General features: G+C 34.9%; 1 pseudogene; it reads right to left on the reverse strand.

Moving 5' to 3' along the window:
• The window catches only part of LOC114091645 (small ribosomal subunit protein uS5-like), an 18017-nt pseudogene extending 5949 nt beyond the window's left edge, over positions 1 to 12068 (reverse strand).
• Positions 12069 to 22268: the final 10200 nt, after the last annotated feature.

The raw sequence follows: 22268 nt of genomic DNA on the forward strand, positions 1-22268 counted from the left end.
ACAGTGCATAATCCTCAGATTCCAGAGAAAGATTCTGACTTATAAAACAAAGAACTGCTTTGTAATTGAAAGCAGCTATGTTACAAACAGAATGCCTGACCACAAGGCATCAACCATGAGTTCATTATTCTAAGTTGAACGTTGTCAGGTTAATTAAGCTATAATATCTTAGGAGCATATAAATAATCTATTTTAATATTATAGCAGCAAACCATGGTATATTCAATATTGATTTGGGCAGTTCTAGAAGACAAAAAGATGTTACCTGAATAGGTAACCTCGAGCTACTTGCCACTTCCCTGAGTGTGATCTCAGGGTCAGTTTACACTAAAAGTTACTATCTTAAGAATTTCTTCTAAGTTGTTCCTGTTGTTAACATATGATGCATACAAGTGTAACCTATAAGGATGGAAGGAATTGAATTGCCTGTGATTTACCCTCAAAAACTGGAGGATGGAAGACAGGAGGTAAAAGTTCAATCTTCTAATCTTTCAAGGGAAATTTCTAGAAGACATTCTATTATTTTCTTTGTATGTGGTGGTACATGTGGTTATCTTGATAATACAAATATATATGTATGTGTGTTTCATTTTTGTTTATTTGTTTATATTACATTCTTGTCTTATATTCCTTGCAACTAAATCTTTGTTGGTTGATGTGATTTGGGAAGACTTCTGTATGATATAAAACAACTAGATATATTGAAATTATTGTGAAATATAATGAGGAATGGAAAAGGAATATGTGAGATTGTTTGAAAATATGCCTAATATAACTCCTATCCAATTCATTCCTTTGGATAATCTTCCTTTTACACATAGAGCTTAGTCATTGTTCTTACTATAGTAGCCAGATCATTAGAAGAAAAAAAAAAACAATGTAATCAGATGTTTGGAATAGCTAGTCTACTCCTGTATAAAAATAATTCATAATAATTAATTATGCAGTAATTGATAAATGTCAGAAAATCTGTCAATGCATCCTATATCATTTTAGGATTTCTTTTTTCATAAAGGATACCACAGAAAAAGTTAAGAGATAATAGAATAGGAGATGATATTTCCAAATTCTATAACAGAAAAGTGCAAATATTATGTTTGATGAATAATTTTGGAACTCACTGAAAACATTATCATCATAAAAAAAGAAAATTGAGCAATGGATATTAGCCTTTTATAGCAAGATACTTGTGAATAGTGCTAGTTTCCATCTAGAATGCCCCCCCCATATGTTAAACACTTGGTCTCCACAGAGATGCTACTGGGAAATGATGTAGTATTTACCAGGGAGGGCCTTATTAGGGGTTTTTAGGCCACTGAGGTATGCAAAGTATAGAACTCTAGTCCTGCTTCTTTCCTCTTTTGCTTCCTAGGCATGAAGTGAACAGTTTGCATCACTATGCTTTTTCCACCATTGCCATCCGGCATGCTCATCAGAGGCCCCAAACAGTGAGTCTGTCTTACCATGAGCTATAACTTCAAAAACAGTAAAACTTTACTTTTTACAAGTTAATGATCTCAAGTATTTTATTATAGTGGTGGAAATCTGACAACTGCAAAAGGTTACAAATATCTGATGATAAGCTCAAAAACTAAAAGCTGAAAAAAAGCCTAGGTATCCATCAATTGGAGAATAAATAAGCAAAATATAGATCTGTATTTCATATACATTTTACTCAGTTTTGTGCTAGTGTAACAGGATACTTGAGATTTGATAATTTATATCAAAAATAAATCTATTTCTCATAGTTCTCAACTCCCGGAAAATTCCCAAATATACACTTTTAATATCTACAGAAAATGAATCCTACATTGACCATTTGATAATTTGTATTCCAACCAATATCATAGTAAAAAAAAAAAAAGTCTTTCATGATTGACGATCTGGTAATTTTGTATACTGTCTCATTTCTATGAACATTTCTAACTTTAATTTTATTCCTTTCAGCTATAAAATAACACAAATTATTTTCTTAACAATTTTTTGGGGGCTGGGGTTGTGGCTCAGAGGTAGAGTGCTCACCTACCATGCATGGGGCACTGGGTTCAATCCTCAGAAACACATAACAATAAAATGAAGATGTTGTATCCAACTATAACTAAAAAATAAATATTTTAAAAATCTGGGGGGGGGGGGCTGGGATAAGCTGTAGAGTCTGCCACACGACCAGCATGCAAGCTTCATAAAAGAGGTTCAAAACATAGAAATTAACTAGTGAGTTTTAAAATTAAAGAGACATACACTCATTACCTTTAATGCCTAGCTCCCGCCTCCAGTCACCTAATGCAGTGCCAAGGTTTACACAAGAGGCGAGAGAGAGAGAGAGAGAGAGAGAGAGAGAGAGAGAGAGAGAGAGCACGCCAGGGAGTGAGCTTTTATTGGGGAACAAAAAATTCAAGGAAAAATCCCATCCAATGAAGGTCGAGGGGGGCAGCATTCCAAGGTCAGGGTCAGTGATTAGTCTTCGGGTCAGTGGCCAGGCACACCTCCACACAGACAAGCCCTTGTACCTGGGACAGGGTGGGGAAGGCTCTGACACAGTTGTCTAAGCACCTCTCACCCAGCCAGGGAGGTAACTCAATGGCTTCCCACAGTAGAGCTCTCACCTAGCACGTGCAAAGCGCTGGGTTTGATCCTCAGCACCACATAAAAAATAAATAACATAAAGCTGTTGTGTCCAACTACAACTAAAAATATATTTTAAAAAAATGTTTCTGCTTCTTTTATTTCAGTGCCATGTAGATTGTTTTTCAATATAGATTGTTTAGAAAATGAGCTTCATCTGTATCAAAATATGCTAATGTTCCTAGTTCAGGCAACTCTCCCTACCTCGGAGACTACAGAATAAATCCTTTAACAGGTAAATGTCTCTCCTCCAGATTATTGTTCTCCTGAGAATTCTGAATCTTTTTTTTTAAGGAATAAGGTGGGGATTACATGCTTTCCTGGAATGAAAGCACTAGAGATATCTGGGTTGCAAAAATAAAAATAAGGAATATGGATTGCAGGCCATGGGGAAGGTTGACTAGTCCCTCCCTAGACATGGTCCCCCTCAGATAGATTCTGAACCAAGCCAGTATACTCAAGTTGCAGGCCAGAGACACACCTCCAGATTTGTAAAAACAGTGGTGGTATGGATTGGGCAGCCCTCATTAAGACATCTTCTTTCTTTTTGTTTCCAGATGGGTTCCAACTCTTCCAAAATCCCACAAGGCTCATCTCTCTCCTATCTGCTCAAAAAAATGGGATAATTTGGACACCCCAATTAAAGAGAACATCTTTGATCTTCTTTTGCATTGATGCCTGGCTTCAGTTGAGTAGACCCTAAATTTTAGTACTATTCAGCAATTAGAACTTTTCTGTAAATAGGAGGACAAATGAAGTTCTGTATGTTCAATTGTTCTTTTATCTGAGAGATATAAAATTTCATTTTGAACTAGCAAAGGATTGCAAGCTTGACACTTTGACTCTAGCAGCAGTCTGTTGCTCTAAGCCAGACATCTAATCCCAGAACAGAAAAACTTATTGACAGAGGAAAGGGGACTTTTACCAGATAAACAGAAAATCCCCTCAGCCCCATCTGAAGGAAAAGTAGGTGATAAGACTGCTTCCCTTTTATATCCCAATTTAAAAGGATTGGATCCCTGCCCTATTTATCCAGGGACATACTTCACCTGTGATCCCAGAGTTACTAGGAAATCTGTTGTTCAGGGCATGTTTCCTCTCAGGGCAATGTGAGGGAGAGGGAGGACCTGAAATAGTACATTTCCCTTTTTCATTAACTTCATTAAAGGACCTAAGAAATTCTTAGGGATCTACAGTGAAAACCCAGAACAATATCTTCAAAATTTCCATCAGTTATCAAATCTTTATGACTTAGCATGGAAAGATATTATGTTGGTTTTAAGTATAATTTCTTTGGGGAAAAAAGGAGGTCTTAAAAAAGGCTATTGAAACAGAAGACAACTGCTATACTACAGTGGGAGGGAAAGTAACCATGGCTGACAAGAGTTGGGACATCCCCACGGAGAGTCAGGCAGTTCCCCTTACTGAATCAACCCGGGATGTTGACATAGACAAAGATAAATGGGATGAATGTCACTTTATATACTATGTGTTAGAAGGATTGAGGAGGGCCCAAGTTAAGTCTTTCAATTATGCCCAGATTGCCACTGTAATTAAAGAGGAAAAGTAGCCACCAGTAACCTTTCTACAGAGGCTCCAGGAGACCATTACCAAACACACTAATATTGATCCAGGGTCACAGATAGAAGAAATCATCCTTAAACATAAATTTTTGGCCAAATATGTTCCAGACATATGGAAGAGGCTCCAAAAACTAGCTGCATTACCAAACAAATCTTTGACCAACTAGTCCTAGCAGCTACAATAATCTTTTATAATAGGGACCTAGAAAAGGAGAATTAAAAAAAAAAAAAAGAAGTGTGTCACATTAGATTGGGTAGAGAGAAGTGATGGGAGGGGAGGGGAGGGGAAGTGGGGAATGGAAGGACAGCAGAATAAAATAGACATTATTATTGCTGTCTGTATGTACATAACTGCATGACCAATGTGATTCTGCAACCTGTACGCTCAGAAAAATGAGAAATTATACCCCATCTGATTCAAATGTATGATATGTCAAGGTCATTGTACTGTCATGTGTAACTAATTAAAACAAATTAAAAAAAAAAAAAAGCAAAGACATGAAGTATTGATTGCAGCCATGTGAGAATTTGACCAGGAGTACTCCTTCATCTCCTGTTTCTCTTGTAAAAAGAAAGACATATCAAAAAGGATAGTAACCAGAGGCATCAAACACCTATTGGACTGCCTCCTGGACCTTCTCCTTTATGTCAGGGAAAACACTGGAAGACAAGATGTCCTTGGAACCTGAAGGGATCAAGGCCATCTTCTTCAAGTTCCCAATGACATATCCCAAGGGTTTCCTTTATGGCTCCCATAACTGAAGTCCAACTTGAGAAGCCCTGGGTAAACTTGCTTGTGTAAAGGCACCAGATAAATTTTCTTCTCAATATGTGAGCTGCTGCTTCCCACTTGTCCTAGACCTTCCTCAGAATCATATCCCAGTTACTCCAGTGATGCCCCTTATCAGCCAGAAATAGCTAGAGTAGTCATTGCCCCAACTCTCAACAGTATATGGAATATACAGTGAGGGGAGTATTTAGATAGGTATAAAAGGGCTTAGGCAGCCAGGTCAAAATAGTAAGTGAGGAGGTTGGGGGCAGGGTCAGAACAAAGGATCAAGGAGAGGGTCTTCTGATGAGGTCAACTTCCTGCTTGACAAAAGTGATTGTGAACACAAGCAGGGGAACCAATCAGAAAGACACTTCTGTACTCATGCTCCAAAGATGAGGGCCCAACATAAAAACCAAAACAGATGCATGGACAGAAGGGTCAACAATCAATAATAGTGGGAAATGTATGAATAGGGGAGGCAATAAGGAAAGGAAGATATTGCAGAGACCATAAAAATGACAAACCAAACTCCCCACTGGATTCCCAGATCCAGGGCCCCTTCTTTTCAAAGAAATCTATATCTCTCTTTTGCAATAAACCTACTTCTTGCTTGCTATCCCTGTGTCCTGTTATTCAATTCTTTGCTGAAAGGAGACAATGAACCCAGCACCACTAAATGGTAACTGTTTTCATTTGTCTACATGTGTATAACCACCTTTACCAGAACCATTTGTTAAAAAAGACTGGCTTCTGGTGCTGGAGATGTGGCTCAAGTGGTAGCGCGCTCACCTAGCATGTGTGAGGCACTGAGTTCTATTCTCAGCACCACATAAAAACAAAATAAAGATATTGTGTCCACCTAAAACTAACAAATAAATATTAAAAAAAAGACTGACTTCTTCATTGTATGTTTTCCACGATTGTATCAGTGTGGTTTTAACTTTGTATCTTCCATACCATTGATTGGCATGTCTATTTTTATATTATTAAAATGTGATTTTTGTTATTATACTTCTATAGTGTAAATTGAAATTGTGTGTCACAAGGCCTCTAGTATTGTTCTTTTTGTTCAGAATTGCTTTGGCTATTTTGTGTCTTTTATTCTTCCAAATGTACTTTATAATGATTTATTTCTTTTTTTCTTATTCTAGTTATGTGAGGAATATCATTGTTATTTTGGTGTATATTGTATTATATCTGCATATCACTTTCCATAACATGGTCATTTTAACAATATTAATTCTGAACATGTATCATGGAAGATGTTTACATCTTCTGGAGTTATCTTCAACTTACCAGTGTTTTAAAATTTTAACTGTAGAGATATTTCTTCTCCTGGTTTATGTTTATTTATAGATATCTTAATATTTTTGAGGCTATTGTGAATGGGACTATTTTCCTTATTTGTTTCTTGGAAGATTCATGATTAGTATTCAGAAAATTTATTGATTTTTGTGAGTTGACTCTAATGCTGGTAGTTTATTGAATTTGTTTATCAGTTTTAGAAGATTTCTGATTTAATTTTTTGGATCTTCTGAGTATAGAATCATATCATTTACAGTGATCATTTTACTTCTTCCTTTCCTTTTTGAATTACATTTATCTCCTTCTTTGCCTATATGCTTTGTTTAAATCTTTGAGTACTATATTTAGAAGGAGAGATAATAGTGGACATCCTTGTCTTGTTCATGGTTTTGGAGGAAATACCTTCAGTTTTTCCCCATTCAATATGATATTGTCTCTAGAAGTGTCAAATATAGCATTTATTATTTTGAGGTCAATTGCAAATATATTTACTTTCTTCCATTATTTTAGTTTGAACATTGCTAGAGTTTCTCAAAACCTTCTAATGAATCTATTAAGATGATCATGTGAGTTTAAAAAAAATGTATATATATGTATATATATATATATATATATGGATAATTATTGATGTGTATAAGTTGACATATTCTCTATCACTGCATTGAAACCAACCTGAACATGATATGTATTCTTCTTAATGTGTTTTTGAATATGAACTGCTTATATTTATTTAGGATTTTTGAATCTATATTAATCTGGAATATCAGTCTCTGGTAATAATTGTTCCTTATCTTTTCTTGTTATCAGGGTGATACTGATATTAATATGAACATGACATGTTAGGGAGTGTGCCCTCCATCCAATTTCTTGAAATAATTTGAGGATAATTGACATTATTTTCTTTTTAAAGTTATTGTAGACTGAAGGTGGGAATCCATCTGGTTCTGAAGTTTTCTTTGTTGGAAGTCTGTATAGTGCTTCAATTCTCATTACTTGCTATTGATATGTTAACTTTTGTATATCATACTGGTTCAGATTTTTAGGTGATATGTGTCTAAAAATTTGTTCATCATTCTAGTTTGTGTTTCATTTATTTGAATATAAATTAAAACATTCCTTAATGCTTCTCTGAATTTCAGAGATGTATGTGTTGCTATCTTCTTTTTGTCTTTAATTTTATTGATTTGGGTCTTGTATCTCTTTCTTTTAATAAGGCAAAATAAATTACAAACTTGGTTAGTTTTTTGAAGAACAAACTCTGTTTGTTATATTTGCTCTCCATTGCATTAGTTTGGGCTTGTATATTAATTATGTCTTTCCTTCTACTAGTTTGTGTGTTTTTTATTTTTTTTCTGGGACCTTGAGATGCTTCATTGTGTAATATATATATATATATATATATATATATATATATATATATATATATGAGCTTTTAATTTTTTTAAAAAATTATTTTATTTATTTTATTTTAATTTTTATGTAGGCACTTAAAGCTGTAGTCTTTCCTCTCAAAATACCTTTCATGGAGTCCTAGAAATTATGTTGTGCTGTATCATTATTCTCACTTGATTCTAGAAATTTTGTGATTTCTCACCGGTTTCCTCTATGATACTTTCATCATTCAAAATTGTACTTTTCAACCTCCATATGTTTATTTAGTTTATATAGTTTTCCCTATTGATGTATAACTTTATCCATTATGCTCCCATAAAATGCAAGGCAATGCAGCATTGTTTTATTTACTAAGTCTTACATTGTTACCTACAATATGATCTGTTTTGGAGAAAGTATCCTGAGAAGCTGAGAATAAAGTAAATTCACCTGGTGTTTTATCAAATATTCTATAGATGTTGGTTAGGTCTGCTTGAATTATATATTTTGGTCTTACTGATTTTATGTCTGGATGATTAATCTATTGGTAAGTGTGTTGAAATAACTTTGTATATTGTAGTGCTGCTTATCTGAGCCTTTATGTTTGGTAATGTTTGTTTTAGTTAAACTTTATGTGAGGTATAGGTATTCACTATTGTTTTGCCATAGTGTTGAATTTTCGCCTTTTCCAGTAATAGGTAAAAATTGTGTCTTCTCTCTCTTTCTTTTAATAAGGCTAAGTCAATTATCAAACTTGTTTAGTTTTTTGGAGAGCATTTTAATAATCCAGTGTTCTCCACACTTCTTTTGTCTCCTATGAATAATTTTGTCTTAAAATCTGGTTTGTCAAATGTAAGTGTACCACTCTTGCTTGCTTACTAATTTCTTTTCCATGAAATATTCTTTCCCCTCCTTTCACTTTCAGTCTGTAGATGTCTTTATAAAATATATTTCCTGCAAATAACATAAAGTTTGGTATTTAAAAAAATTGTTCTGCCTATATATGCCTTTTAACATGTCTATTAACTCCACTTTTCTGATATCTTTTTACTTACAGTTAAAAATAAGGAATTAGATGAAACATAAATGGGATAAATCTTTATAAATGTGTTGTTAGAGGAGATATCTGATTGACAAAGTTAAAAATGCCAAAACTTAAACTTTTAAGTAAAAATTCACATACTCTTATTTTCTTGAATTCCATAAGGTAATATATATTTTGGTGTGTGAAATGTATTTTTATAAATTGGTGAATTAAAAAAATAGTCTAAGATTGCTTTGTTTCTAGGTCTTCTCTAAATTAAGGTTACTATGAGTTAAAATTATAACAAGTGCAATTCTATATGCAAAGAATCTAAAAGAAATGTATCTGTGTTTCAATTAAAGCACTGTAAAAATCACAAATTATTTCTTCTTACTAGAGGAAAAAATGAAAGAAAATCCAGAAATTTTATAAGGATTGTTTCAGAATGTAAATTTAAGAAAGAGTCAGCAACAAGAAAAGAGATATAAAAAGTTCTAAGTATGGAAATATATTTTGTTTTGAAATATTAGAAGGAAAAAAAATAAAAGTTTCTGGATGAGAGTATTTTGTATGGTAAAGTAAACAAGTTGTAGCAAGTAAATTATACAAAGGTTTGTGGGGGGTAAATTCCCCAAAAATGTGTGTGATTAAATTGGCTATAATTACCCCCACAATTAGTTAAGGGTTTTAAGGGTTTCTCCTAAGATCAAATGTACTCATATAACAGGTGAGGTGGCCTCTTGCCAAACCTGAGGTAAGTTATTTTATTTCTGAAGGTTAAATTTGTCTTTCTTAAATATCTTTTGAAGAGTTCACATATATTGTTTCCTGAGTCTATGTGATTATTGTTAACACAATACAACATTACATCTGAAAAAAGAATCACACAAATTAAGAGAGCTTCTTACTTTCTTTTTGTGGAAAAAGTGAGTACATGTTTTCATATTCCACACTGTTGACCTTTAAATAAACCAGGAGTTCTGTATTACTTTCAAACAATACATTTAAATATTCATCCCAGTGTAAAGAGTAACACAAATTGTATGCATGTCATTTATGGATGGCAAGGTATTTTTATCCAATTACACAATATTAAAGGATATAAGTTAATTTTCAATTAAATGTGTTATTTCTATATAAGTTTAAAAGAGACTGTCACATCAGACAACTTTAGTGTGAAGAACACCAGCTTGGTAAAGTGCTCTCATAAACTTTACATTTTAAAGACTTGTGTACTTGGAGGGCATGAATACATTACATATACAAAGAAGCCAACAATAGTTACAATCACAATTGCACAGATGTTCTTATGTTAACAAGTTTAACTTCTAAAGAAAAATTTAGAATTCATAGTGTAGTTTATAATCTAAAATAATTGTTGTTTTCTTTTTACACAAAGATGTATAAACACTAATTCCTTTAACACTAGTTTCCCTATATAAGAAAACAGACAAAATTTATCTTTATAGATAAGAGCAGATTAATATTTCAAGAAACCCTTGTTATTCCAATACGTATTTTTATATAAGCAAAACAAAACAGGATGTACACACACACACATATAGTGCTGCAGTCTGGCTGGGCACAATTCAGGAGCCACTTGTCAAAAGAAACAAACTTTATTTTTAGAACACACATGACAAACCACACAGCTCTTCAGGAAAACCTTAAGAGCCCAACTGCCATCACTGGCTTCCCACAAGCCTCTCAACCTCCCCCACTCCTCCTGCTCTTGAGGCTGATTGGCTGGATCGCGTGGGCAGAGCCAAAAAAAGTCTCCCAATGAGCAGCTCCGTGGTCTGAAAGGGCGGGGAAACAGCCCAATGAGCATCACCACAGAGGAGCCAATCAGTTGGCAGCTAGAAGTTTGCTAGGGATGCTGTGAGCCAATCATCAGCTGGCAGCTGGAAGTTTGCTGGCAGCTGGTAGTTTGCTGGCAGCTGGAAGTTTGTTGGGGCCCCTTCGGCTGTGGCTCTCAACATCTCCTCCTCTCTGTTTAAACAACAAGCATGTGGCTTAGGGACCGTGCCTGCCTTAGGTTGTCCAATACTACATATGGTTCTTACCTGTCATCAGATGAGCTGACCTCAAGGCGTCAGCCTCCTGTCTTAGGTTGGTACCATTGCAATTGGATCTTACCCGTCATTGACTACTGGTCTAGCATACAGCCACACCTGTGGATAGGTCTTTGTACCAGCGGGGGGTGAGGTTCTTTGTCTCACCTCTGTTGGCCCCCAAATTTTAGCTGAACGACCATCACAAGCAGAAGGGAGGAGGATACACAAAGCAAATTGACGGCTCCTTTTGGAAAAATTGTACCACTGATGACACCATCAGCAAAAATACCCCAACACTACCACAAGTCGCTGCACCAACAGATAGTTCACAATGCATACAAGTGAGTTCACAATGCATACAAGTGATACATAGTCCAGGCAAGTTCTGCAAGCAGTTCAGTGATGGCTCTTGCAGAAGCTGTAGATTGGTTTTATCTTTGTCTTAACCGGCACTGGGATGAAGATAGGAAACCTGGCAATAATGGCTAAAGAAAAAATTATGTAACATTACAGAAGGCACTAAAAGAAAACAATTTTCTGAACGATTTACATTATCTTGAACAGAATTATTAAATATAATGAAAAGGAAAGGTGAAGGTAAACAAACAGATCTGTTAACCTCCTTTTTTGTTCACATATTAAAACAATCCTCAACAGCTGTTTACCCAATTTATATTAAACCATTTAAATCACATGAATAAAAAAAATTTGGATCCATATTTTCATGAGCGCTCATCATATATGATATATGGACATACGTACATACAAACATACAACACAAAACACAAGTGTGCACACATAATATAATACATACAACACATAACATAATAGTAAAGGCCTTATAACTTTTTACAGGTGAAATCTCCATTGCAATGTTTAAAAACTCTATAGTCAAAAAATAGAACTGATCAGCAAAACATTAACCTAGGTCTGTATGAGCTCAAAAAAATAAAATAGAACTTCATGATGTGGGAAAGGGTAATAATAAAATAGATATTGAAAAAAGCATCCTGGTTCTGTCGCAGATGTAAGAATAGCCAAACTGGAGTTTTGGATATCAGTTGTTATGGATTTAAGCCAAATCATCTTCTTTTTGGTCTGTAGAAATTGCTTTAGTTAATCTTTCTGGAATCCAAATTGGCTGCTGTTCTCCCTGTGGAAAAACACAAACAGAACCCCGACTCCAGACAATCACTGGGTCAGGACCTTAGTTAATCTCTCTGGAATCCAAATCAGGTGCTGTAATAGCTAAACTGGAGTTTGATTTCCTCTGGACGGAGAAGGGGCACGCAGCCCGCTTTGGTATCGTACTCATCCGGGCCATCCGCCATCTTGTGGGAAGCCGGTGGTGGCAGTTGGGCTCTGAAGGTTTTCCTGAAGAGCTGTGTGGTTTGGCGTGTGTGTTCTAAAAATAAAGTTTGTTTCTTTTGACAAGTGGCTCCTGAATTGTGCCCAGCCAGACTGTGGCATTTGGTGGGCTGTATGGGGAACCACTGAGGGTAAGTGATAAGGTAAACTGCTCGTCCCTGAGGGCAGGGCGAAAGGATGGGTAGCCATTTTAAGATTCTTCTTTTGTTTTATTTCGCTTTTGTTTTAAGTTGCATGTCCCTGGAGATGAGTGAGACGGAAGAAAAACTGCTCTCATCTGAGGAAAAACTATTTGCATCTGAGGAACAGAGAAGGAGAAGGGACGGATGGACATTTCAGGAGGATAGAAAGGCTGATATAATGATTTTGTGTTGTTCCATTCTGTCTTGGTTTTGTTTGGTGTTATCTTGTTGGGTTGTATTATAGTAGAAATATGGGATCAGAAATCAGTAAAAAACAAACCAAAAGAGTATTAAGTAAATTGTTAGAGGAAGGAGGCATCCCAGTAAAATCAAGAGCAGTCAGGGCATATGTTGATACAATACAAAAATGTAGCCCATGGCTTTTTAAGGAGGAGTTGTTAAATATATCACAATGGAACCATCATGGTGAAGATTTAAAAAGAATAGAAAAGAAAAGCCCAGGGACTCTGCCAGTTGGCACATTGCCATTGTGGACATTCATATCTTGTTTGCTTAGTCCAAAGCCTTCAGTTCAGACAATGGTAGAGGAAGGAGAAGACATATTGATTCAAGTAAAAGAGAAGGTCTCTCAAGTTAGTCAGACAGAGGAAAAGATTCAAGTAAAAGAGAAGGTCTCTCGAGCTAGTCAGACAGAGGAAGAAAGTTTAGAGCAGAAAAAGCCATCAGGGGAAAAGTTACAACAGGAGACTGCGGCATATAGAAACATAATGGTAACACAATGTTACCATTCATAATGGTAATGGAGATGAAAATTTGAATTAAAAAACCAAGGTGCCAGCATAGTGGGTTTCTATGAGGGCCATCTTCCAGATTTTAGATGTCTATCATTTCATTTTATCCTCACATGGCAAAAAGAGCAGTAGAAATTTTCTTGAATCCCTTTGATACGGTCACTAATACATTAATAAGGTCTTGATATTCATGATTTAACTACCTTCCAGAGGTCCTACCTCCTAATATCATTATATTGAATGTTGAGATTTCAACATTTGAATATGAAAGGGGGAGGAGAAACAAAACTATTTAATCCATAACACATAGTAGAGATTTTAGAAATTGAAAGTGGCCCTTATGGATTTATTTGTTCATTTATTTATTTATTTGGTGGTGCTGGGGATTAAACTCAAGGCCTCACCAGTATAGGGTGAGGCCAAAAAAGTCCAAAGACAGTCATGTAACAATGAAACTTAGCATAAGAACTGAAGTAGCAGTCCATTGCTTTTTTCAATCGATTTTATGTTCAAGAACTGACAATTACATTTTTTTCTTTATACTTTCATTTAGCTTAACTGATTTGTACTAATAGTGAAATAAGCATGCTATTTTATTGTTTTTTTTTAACTTTCTTTTTTCCTAATTGCTTGGACCACTTCTGTAGCACTCTTATTTGTAGGCAGTCTTTAACAGCAGGTATTCTGAAAACTCTTGTTCTCTCAAAATACATCAGTTCTTAAAATTTTTTATTCAAGTTATTATGCAAATTAATCAAGTTGATAATGATGTTTTTGCCATTATTTGACACCTATTGTTATTATTTTATGATTGATGATGGATATTTTATTAACAATTCATGTGAAATTTTTGCATTTTGTCAAAGTGTAATGTTTACACATGTAAAACAATAAAGATATCTGGTGATCATACAAAAAAGTAAAGCAAGGAGCACTGTGATATTTTGGACTGAAAAACAGATTAGTGAAACAGAAGACTATAGTTGGGCTTTGAAAATCACAGTAAACCACTTTGAACTTCTTACATTTTATGTGGAAAAACCAGGGTATTATTTAACTTATATACTTCAATAACAGTAAAAATAGGATTTGATTTTGTATATAAAGCCAAGTTTGTCAATTGCAAATAAACTCTTGGGTGTAATTATGTAGTATTTGGTATAAATAATTGCCTTTCCATTAAATCAGCATAAATCTTAATTTTTTAGCAAGTTAAATAGCATGAGTAATTTATAGTTTCTTGAGAGAAACTTCAAAACTGATTATATAGATACACAAAAAAATTAAATTTTATGAATATTTATGGGAGTCCAAGCATCTTAAAAGTGAAAATAATGAAAGTATGCTACATGTGGCAGAGTCAGTAGTATTCAACAAATATCTCATAAGTTCAACTTTTTTTCAGCCTTCTTTGCAGGCATGTTACGAACATTTATCTATTCCACCATAATGTGGATTACATACATGAGACCATTTAAAGTTGATTTACTGTGTGCATACCTTCCTTTGTCTTCATGACTAGTTTGTAAGTCATATAGTATATATACAGTATAGTTACATGATGCAGATTATTTGTCATGATGAATCCATGAATGAGTCTATGGGGCAGACTCACACTGATCTATAGAAAATATATGGCATAGATGAAAATTAAGCTTCTTTATTTGCATTAAATCACTGTGGTTTCAAGGTTAATTTGTTACTGCAGCATAGTCTATTATTTAATGCTTGCAATAAATAACTTCCCACAAGAGAATTATTAGGAAAATTTAATATGTTCTCACTACATATCCAATAATTGGCTAATATTCTTGCAAAGGATGGAAAATTAATATAATGAATTTGAAAATATCTAGAAAAGCTGGAGATACGTCTGAAGACTTACTTATCAATTCTATTCATAGGTATATTGTTTTAAAGAAATGTATGTGAATAATTACTTGGATACATTCAAAAGAATATTCAGAGAAGCATTGTTCACATTGCCTAAATTTGGTGGGCAATGTGAAGGTCCATAAACAATATAAGAATATTTAATTATATTCATACAATGTTTTATAATAGTGGAAATTAATAAACTGTAACTTTAAGAACTAACATGAATAAATATAACAAACAATATTTATGAAGAGAAAAAAGGAATAAACATAAACATTATTTTTGGAGTAGAAATAAAAAAAAATGTGTTTTCACAGGCTCAAGTTTCAAAAGTAGGCATAACAATCATTTCAGGGCAGCAACCACAGATAGAAATTTATAAAAGAAACAGAAAATACTACCATAAATGCTTTATTGTAGTTTTCTCTATGATTGGCAAATATATACATATATATATATATATATATATATATATATATATATATATATATATATATATATACACACACACACACATACATACATACATTGTCTGAGGTGCTGGCAATGTTCTGTTTCTTGACCTATGTGCTTATTCCATGTTTTAGTCAGCTTTTTTGGCTGCTGTGACTAAAGGGTCCAAACAGCAAAATTGTAGGGGAGGAAAAGATTATTTGGGGGCTCCTGGCTTCAGAGGTCTCAGTCCATAAACAGCAGGCGCTATTCCTCAGTACTCAAGGTGAGGCAGAACATCATGTTGGGAGAGTGTATTGGAAGGAAGCATGTCACATGATGATCAGAAAGTGGAGTGAGAGATCTCTTCTCTTGCCAGATACAAATATATACCCTAAAGGCATGCACCCAATGCCCCACCTCCTCCAGGCCCACCCACTTTCCTTTAGTTACCACTCAGTTAATTCCACCAGGGATTACTTCACTGATTGAATTAAGACTCTCACAATTCAATCACTTCTCCTTTGAACCTCCTTGAATTGTCTCACATGTGAGCTTTTGGAGGACATCTCACATCCAAAACATAACATTGGACTCTTGGTCCATAAAAGCTCAAACTCATCTAACAATGCTAAAAATATTTAGTCCATTCCTAAGAGTTGCCATAGTCTCGACAGTTTTGATATTACTCAAAGTTCAAGTTCAAAGTCTTCTCTGAGGCTCAAGGCAATCTCACATTTTGAGCTCCTGTATTTCCCTGGAAGCTTTCTTTATTACCCCTTTCAGTCAACTTTTAATCCCATTAGGCAACCAACTTTTAGATTTCTATCTATTTGAATCATATTTTCTCTTCTTATATTCATGTAAAAAAGAATACTTTGTATAATCTTTGTCAAGTTTTAAAAAAATCTTTTAGTTATGGTACAACTCCAGGATACACTTTTACATAATCACAAGTGCTAGAACCGAACTCACTCTGATTTAGTACCCAGCACTCCCTCCATCCCTATCTCTCCACCCCCACACCCTGTTTCCTTCCCTCCACTCCACAGATCCCTCTTCAATTCATTCACAGTTTAATATATTTTTAAATTAGTGTTCTATGGATACACCAGATGCCAGGATCCACCATGCCATAACCATGCAAGCACATAGGAAGGAAAGTTTGGTCAAATTCATTTCACTGTTCTTCCCTTCTCACATCCGTTCTTCTGCCTCCTCAATCTCCTTCATCTACTCTACTGATTTTTCCCACTATTTTGATGGAATTCCCTCTCTCCTCATTGTTTTTCCTCTTTTCCTATTTTTAAATTTATTTATTTAGTTAGTTCTTTTTAATTCTCCCCCTTATTTGAGATTAGCTTTTATGTCAAAATATTTTGTTCTTCATAGTGCTTTTGAGATTTATCAATGTCTTTGACCACATTAAAACAAACAAACAAAAAATTCCTTTTGTATTTGACTAGTATTCACTTGTATAAATATATAAGGATTCATTTATTTATTTTCCCAGTGATATGTATTGGATTGCTTCCCATTTTTTGGTTATCTAAAACCAGTGTTCAAGGAACATTCCTGCACAATCTTTATATGGAAGCATATTTTACTTACTCTTCCATAAATACTGAGTTTAATGCTGGCATCTTATAGCAAATTTATGTTTAGATTTTAAGAAACTACTAAATTGATTTCCAAAGTGGTTGTACCATTTTACAGTCACAACAATGTGTCAAAGTTTCACTTTCTCTTCATCTATACTAAAATTTGACATGGTCAGTATTTTAAATTGTTGCTATTCTAGTGTGCTTGCACTATTACAGTGGTTTTAACATCGTCTTGGCATTTACCACTTTCATTCTCTAATAACTATTAATATGATATACTTACTGATCTTTTATATATTTTTACTTGTAAATGACTATTTACATTTATTTTAATATGATTTTATTAGTGTATTATAGTTATACATAATATTGGGGTTCTTTACTTAAAGGCATAAAGATAGGAAAAGAGGAACTTAAATTAGCCCTGTTTGAGGTGACATAATCCTATACCTAGAAAACCAAAAGGCTCTACCAAAAATCTTCTAGAGCTAGTAAGTTAATTCAGCAAAGTGGCAGGATATAAAACGAACACACATCAAAGCCATTCCTGTATATCAGTGACAAATCCTCTGAAATAGTAATGAGAACAACCACCCCAATCAAAATATCCTCAAAAAAATAAAATACTTGGGAATCAACCTAACAAAAGAGGTGAAAGAACTATACAACGAAAACTACAGAACCCTAAAGAGAGATAAATAGAAGAAGATCTTAGAAGATGGAAAGATATACCTTGGTCATGGATAGACAGAACTAATATCATTAAAATGGCGATATTACCAAAAGTACTCTATAGGTTTAATGCAATGCCCATCAAAATCCCAACAGCATTCCTCACAGAAATAGAAAAAGCAATCATGAAATTCATCTGGAAAAATAGGAGACCCAGAATAGCAAAAGCAATCCTAAGCAGGAAGAGTGAAACAGGCGGTATAGCGATACCAGATTTTAAACTATACTACAGAGCAATAGTAACAAAAACAGCATGGTACTGGTACCAAAACAGGTGGATAGACCAATGGTATAGAATAGAGGGTACAGAGACCAATCCACAAAATTACAACTATCTTATATTAGACAAAGTTGCCATAAGCATGCAATGGAGAAAGGATAGCATCTTCAACAAATGGTGCTGGGAGAACTGGAAATCCATATGCAACAAAATGAAATTGAATCCTTTTCTCTCACCTTGCATAAAAGTTAACTCAAAATGGATCAAGGAGCTAGGAGTCAAACCAGAAACTCTGCATCTAATAGAAGAAAAAGTTGGCCCTAATCTCCATCTCGTGGGGTAGGGCTCCAAATTCCTTAATAGGACATCTCTAGCACAAGAGTTAAAATCAATGTACACGTGTACCTTTTTCCCCACATCCTCGCCAGCACTTTTGTTTGACTTCATAATGGCTGACAATCTTACTGGAGTGAGATGGTATCTTAGGGTGGTTTTGATTTGCATTTCTCTGACTGCTAGAGATGGTGAGCATTTTTTCATGTACTTGTTGATTGATTGTATGTCCTCCTCTGAGAAGTGTCTGTTCAGATCCTTGGTCCATTTGTTGATTGGGTTGTTTGTTCTCTTATTGTCTAATTTTTTGAGTTCTTTGTATACTCTGGATATTAGGGCTCTATCTGAAGTGTGAGGAGTAAAGATTTGTTCCCAGGGTGTAGGCTCCCTATTTACCTCTCTTATTGTTTCTTTTGCTGAGAAAAAACTTTTTAGTTTGAGTAAGTCCCATTTGTTGATTCTAGTTATTAACTTTTGTGCTATGGGTGTCCTATTGAGGAATTTGGAGCCCGACCCCACCGAATGTAGATCGTAGCCAACTTTTTCTTCTATCAGACGGCGCGTCTCTGATTTGATATCAAGCTCCTTGATCCATTTTGAATTCACTTTTGTGCATGGCGAGAGAAAGGGATTCAGTTTCATTTTGTTGCATATGGATTTCCAGTTTTCCCAGCACCATTTGTTGAAGATGCTATCCTTCCTCCATTGCATGCTTTTAGCCCCTTTATCAAATATAAGATAGTTGTAGTTTTGTGGATTGGTTTCTGTGTCCTCTATTCTGTACCATTGGTCCACCCGCCTGTTTTGGTACCAGTACCATGCTGTTTTTGTTACTATTGCTCTGTAGTATAGTTTGAAGTCTGGTATCGCTATACCGCCTGATTCACACTTCCTGCTTAGCATTGTTTTTGCTATTCTGGGTCTTTTATTTTTCCATATGAATTTCATGATTGCTTTCTCTATTTCTACAAGAAATGCCATTGGGATTTTGATTGGCATTGCATTAAACCTATAGAGAACTTTTGGTAATATCGCCATTTTGATGATGTTAGTTCTGCCTATCCATGAACAGGGTATGTTTTTCCATCTTCTAAGATCTTCTTCTATTTCTCTTGTACATTGCTGGTGGGACTACAAATTGGTGCAGCCAATTTGGAAAGCAGTATGGAGATTTATTGGAAAGCTGGGAATGGAACCACCATTTGACCCAGCTATTCACCTTCTCGGTCAATTCCCTAAACACCTAAAAAGAGCATGCTACAGGGACACTGCTACATCGATGTTCATAGCAGCACAATTCACAATAGGAAGACTGTGGAACCAACCTAGATGCCCTTCAATAGACGAATGGATAAAAAAAGTGTGGCATTTATATACAATGGAGTATTACTCTGCATTAAAAAATGACAAAATCATAGAATTTACAGGGAAATGGATGGCATTAGAGCAGATTATGCTAAGTGAAGATAGCCAATCCCTAAAAAACAAATGCCAAATGTCTTCTTTGATGTAAGGAGAGTAACTAAGAACAGAGTAGGGACGAAGAGCATGAGAAGAAGATTAACATTAAACTGGGATGAGAGGTGGGATGGAAAGGGAGAGAGAAGGTAAATTGCATGGAAATGGAAGGAGACCCTCAGGGTTATACAAAATTACATACAAGAGGAAGTGAGGGGAAAGGGGAAAATAATCCAATGGTGAGAAATGAATGACAGTAGAGGGGGTAGAGAGAGAAGAGGGGAGGGGAGGGGAGGGGAGGGGGGATAGTAGAGGATAGGAAAGGCAGCAGAGTACAACAGACACTAGTATGGCAATATGTAAATCAATGGATGTGTAACTGATGTGATTCTGCAATCTGTATACGGGGTAAAAATGGGAGTTCATAACCCACTTGAATCAAAGTGTGAAATATGATATATCAAGAACTATGTAATGTTTTGAACAACCAACAATAAAAATTTAAAAAAAAAGAGTTAAAATCAAGAATCAACAAATGGGATGTATTCAAACTAAAAAGTTTTTCTCAGCAAGAGAAACAATAAGAGAGCTAAATAGGGAGCCTACATCCTGGGAACAAATATTTATCCCTCACACTTCAGATAGAGCTCTAATCTCCAGAGTATACAAAGTACTCAAAAAATTAAACAACAAGAAAACAAATAACCCAATAAACAAATGGGCCAAGGACTTGAACAGACACTTCTCAGAGGAGGACATACAATCAATCAAGAAGTACATGAAAAAATGCTCACCATCTCTAGCAATCAGAGAAATGCAAATTAAAACCACTCTAAGATACCATCTCACTCCAGTAAGATTTGCAGCCATTGTGAAGTAAAACAATAACAAGTGGTGGTGAGGATGTGGGGAAGAACATACACTTGTACATTGCTGGTGGGACTCCAAATTGGTGCAGCCGTTTGGGAAAGCAGTATGGAGATTCCTTGGAAACCTGGGAATGGAACCACCATTTGACCCAACTATTCCCCTTCTCGGACTTTACCCAAAAGACCTTAAAAGAGCATACAACAGGAACACAGCTACATCAATGCTCATAGCAGCACAATTCACAATAGCTAGAATGTGGAACCAACCCAGATGCCCTTCAATCGATGAATGGATAAAAAAAATGTGGCATTTATACACAATGGAATATTACTCAGCACTAAAAGATAACAAAATCATGGCATTTGCAGGGAAAGGGATGGCATTAGAGCAGATTATGGTAAGTGAAGCTAGCCAATCCCTAAAAAAACAAATGCAGAATGTCTTCTTTGATATAAGGGGGGCGACTCAAAACAGAGCAGGTAGGAAGAGCATGAGAAGATTACCATTAAATAGGGAAGAGAGATATGTGGGAATGGGAGAGAGAAGGGGAATTGCACGGAAGATTGTAGGAGACCCTCATTGTTATGCAAAATTATATATAAGATGGTGTGAGGGGGAAGAAAAAAAAGAGAGAGAAATGTATCACAGTAGATTGGGTAAAAAGAGGTGATGGGAGGGGAGGGGAGGGGAGGGGGATAGGAAAGGCAGCAGAATACAATAGACACTAGTGTGGCCCTATGTATAAACATGGCTGTATAACCAATGTGATCCTGCAATCTGTTCACGTGGAAAAATAAGATTACGTACCCCATTTGAATTAAATGTATGATATATCAAGATCATTGTAATGTTTTGAGCAACTAATAAAAAAAAATAAAAAAATATTGGGTTGTTTTTGACATAACCAAACATGCATACAATATGATTGGTTACAATGCATTTCCTATTTCTTCCTCTTTCAATCCATTTCTTCCTCTTTCACTCCTTTAGTAGCTCCCCTTATTTCTTTCCCTCCTTTAGTGTGTGTATATATATATATACATATATATATATATATATATATATATATATATATACATATATATATATATACATATACATACATATATACATATATATGTATATATACATATATATATATATATATATATATGTATATATACATATATGTATATATACACACACACACACACACACACACACACACATACTTTATCAATATACACTGTGAAATTCCTATCTGTACATAGCATAATCTGGACAATTTTATTTCACCTTTCCTCCTTTTTCCCATCTTTCTCCCCTCTCTGTTTCCCCTTCCTCTAATCCACTGATTTGTCTAGTTTCTGATATGAGGAAATATTTGACCATTCATTTTCTGAACCTGACTTATTTAATTAATGTGATATTCTCCAGTTACATCCATTTACCAGCAAATGCCATAATTTTATTCTTCTTTATGGATGAGTAAAACTCTATATTTTCTTTATCCATTCATCAGAGGACAAATTCCTGAGATGGTTGCATTACTTGACAGTTGTAAGTTGTACTGCTATAAATATTGATATGCCTATATCACAGTGATCCAGGCACATCGATATTTATTGCCTCATTTCTAATTGACTTGTTAGGCATATCTTTGTTGAGTGATAAATGTTTTTTATATATTCTTGCATATAAGTCATTTGTATCCAGGCACGCA

Source organism: Marmota flaviventris, chromosome X (assembly GCF_047511675.1).
Source record: "Marmota flaviventris isolate mMarFla1 chromosome X, mMarFla1.hap1, whole genome shotgun sequence".
NCBI classification, from domain to species: domain Eukaryota; kingdom Metazoa; phylum Chordata; class Mammalia; order Rodentia; family Sciuridae; genus Marmota; species Marmota flaviventris.